The following is a 3,409-nucleotide window of genomic DNA, read 5'->3' as shown; positions in this document are numbered from 1 at the left end:
CCCGGCAGAAAGGAGGGAAAGGGCCACAGGTGCACATCATCACATGGCATACCCTCCCGCCCCACCCGCAGGGAAAGAGGAACCACACTGCTTTCCTGGAAGTTGCTCACCTAGTCTGCAACTTCTGGAAACCAGATGCTTACAAGCAATTGTGATTTAAGGTCCATGGAGTTCAGATGCGTCTCAGTCCTGCCCAAAGGGGTGATTTAGAGGAAGGGGTGGGTGGACCTGAGCCCGCACCGTGGATTGAAGGGTTTATAATATTTGCCTTAAACACCAACCTATGTACAGCCAAAACTAAAATTCAGCGCTATCAACAGTGCTGTTCACATCCTCGCCAGGGCCCTGGTGAGATGCCTCGGGCTGCCACTTCTACGTCACCCTCTGCTCCCCGACCCTCATCCCCAGTTGGCCCAAGCTGAATCCCTTGCTCATGCCTTCTATACTTGCCACGTCTTCCTGGGCAAAACCACCCCCTCCCAAGATATGAAGGGGCAGTGCTCCCCAACTGCCTCTCCGCCACCCCAGCGTTTTCCAGTGTTACCTATGCCCACATCCCTGCGCCCTGGGAGCTTGAGAAGTTTTGTCAGCCTTTAGCGTGGCTTCTCATAAAGTTTCTACTACAGCTGCTTTCTTTATCTCTGCTTTGGAGAAGGAAGTCACAGAGAGCCATTTCTAGGAGGCTGCGTGCTACCAAAAGAAGTTACCCTAAAGCAACGGTTGAATCTTGGTGACCCACTGTAAAAAAAAAAAAAAAAAAAATGTACCCTCCCCGCCAGCGCCTTGCCACCAGGTAGCACCCAAACAGCCCTATGTGAGAGAGAGACTGTCTGGTGTAGGGACGAGTCGTGTTGCCTGGTTAGGGCGAATGGACAGCAATGGAGCGGTTTCCTTAGGGGCTTGGCTGCCCCTAGGAAGGGCTAGGGGAGGGCTACCTGCCCCCCAGGTCTGCCTCACAGCCTTGCTCTGCATTTGAGAGCTGGTCAGACGACGGGCAGTTCCCGCACTTAAAGAGAGAGATGGGGGCCTCTGTGTGGTTATGGGACAGAAGCTGGGCAAGAGGTAAGGTGGCTGAGGCCAGGAAAGAGCCTGAGCCGTGGATCCAGCCACAGGAAGTGGACCGAGGCATTGGGCAACAACCGGACAGCTGGAGCTAGAAACCTGACTGGTGTGCTTGCAGATTCTTACCCCTTTTGTCCTCCTTTAGGACACAGGTGAGTCCTTTTGGAACCAGCCCATCTGGGCTGGGTTAGAGACACCAAGGAGAGGGCTTTGTGACCCAGCACCAGTGACAAGAACAGTGTGGTGGGTGCAGGACAGCATGTGGGAGAATCATCCAGGGGGAAAAGAAGAGGCAAGGGCCACACTTGGGACACCGGACCTACTCACCTCTTCCCACCCGGGAATTCTCTGGAAATTTCCTCTCTGTGAACAAGGCAGGCCTGAGCCCATCCCTGCTCAGGGAAGTGATTGGAGGGGTGAGGAGAGAGGTTTCCACAGTTACTTAGCATTTTGGCCTGGGAGTGGGCCCTGAGCCAACTTTTCCCTCCAGATGGAGCACCAGAAGACAGCCTGGAAAAGGGGACAGAGAGGCCAGGGCATATGGTCATCTTGCTTACCCACCCGCCACCCCCCAGACACACATGCCACAGCTGCTCTTGGGTAACTTCCCTCATCTCTCACAGAGAGACCACCTCAGCCCCCCGGAAGCCATTCCCAATGCAAGTGCCCTCACGGCCTCCGCGTAGCCCTCAGGATCAAGTCCAGCCTCCCTGGAATGGCATATGAGACCGTTCGAAGTGGGGGTCTCCCAGCTTCTGCAGCCTCCTGGTGCCTGGATCTCCCCCTCCTCCCTGAAACCGCAAGCACCATTATGCTTTCGCTTCCTTTCCCCTGTGCACCAGGCTCAGAAAGCCCTTCTCCCTGTGCCCACCTAAAACACAAGCGCTTTTCCTTCAAGACTGTTCTCAAACAGGACCCCGAAGAGAACTTCCCAGACATCCCCTCCCCATGCTGGGTTTATAAGCCCCCCTCCCTTGTTATCTCACAAGCTCCCGAAACGTAGGGACCTCCACTTTCCATTTCTAGCCCCACCACAATGCCTGGCAGATGGCGGTGCTCAAATATATTTTTGCTAAATGAATGAATAGGAAAGCACCTCAGTGACCCAGAGGGCATCAGCGTGACACTGGGTATAGAATACCACTGGGTGTTAACAGCTGGGACCTGTTAAGTACGTTCCTTTATACCATCTAGAGTGCTGAGCATTTTACTTTCACGGTCTTATTCAACGTTCTATGATGAAATAGATACTATAATCACTGCGGAGCAAACTAAGGCTCAGAGAGGTGGCGTAATTTGCCCCAAGTGGTACAGCTAGGAAGTGGCAGAGCCCGCATTCAATCCCAGGCTCCTGGCTTCAGTAAATGAACGGGCAAGTGAACAACCATGGGCAGCTTTCACAATTACAAGCCGTCCCTGGACTTGATGTTGCCATATTATCAATTGGACGTCCTAACCCCCCACCTGGAAGAGGAAGTGGTGACCAGGACCGTGGAAGAGAGCACAAGTACCGTGTAGGTGTGGCACCTGCTCTGAATTACAAAGAGGTGGAGAAACCAGCAGGCCACTTGGCGGTGCCCCAAGGGGAGCTCTGGGACAGAAAGAAAATCTTTCACTGGACCAGAGTGCTAAAACTATTTTTTTAATAATAAAATAAATTATAAGGGAGACGGGGCTCAGGGAATTTCCCCGTCTAAAAGAAGGGTTGTGTCTGTTTCAGTTTTACTAAAAGAACCTGAACTCCACAGAGGAGGCAAGGACCAGGGAGGATCCGTCAAGCTGAACCACAGGAAAAGCATCTGGAGTCCTGGGGGGAGAAGGCCTCACCTATCCCAAACCCTGGCCGGACACACCTGGGCACAGCTCAGCCACAGCTCAGCCACAGAACTCCCTTGGGGTTCTGCTTGATGTCGTGACAGGCTGGCCAGAGAGCCATTCAGCTGCTCCTTTGCAGCTTCTCAGACAAGCCCGAAAATCTCCAGCAACGACCCTGCACCGGCAGCAGGATGTTATGTGGGCAGGACCCCCGGGGGCGCGGGAACCTTTGGAGACTTAGAACGGGACCAGGCAGCTGCTGAGACAGGATGTCGGGCAGGCGGGAGGTGGTGGCTTCTGCCTGGGGCTGGCTCGGACTGCCTCCACCACTGCCTGTGCAGTTCACAAAATCAGCTTGTTCAGTTCCTCTGGGCCCCATCACCACTTCCCCAAAACCTTATTATATGTTTACAGAGCTTCATGCTTGCTAGGCAGCAGCAGAGGCTTAGAAAGAACGAGACTGCCAAGACGGTGTCCTCTCCCGGCGCCCTTCCTTTCCCTGCTCTCAGTCAGCCCCCAAGGAGGAAGCTGG

This window comes from Eumetopias jubatus, unplaced genomic scaffold (genome assembly GCF_037043125.1).
Source record: "Eumetopias jubatus isolate StellerSeaLion01/CBP00866 unplaced genomic scaffold, mEumJub1_p1.0 scaffold_4, whole genome shotgun sequence".
Classification (NCBI taxonomy): Eukaryota; Metazoa; Chordata; class Mammalia; order Carnivora; family Otariidae; genus Eumetopias; species Eumetopias jubatus.
Note: the sequence above shows the minus strand (reverse complement) of the source record.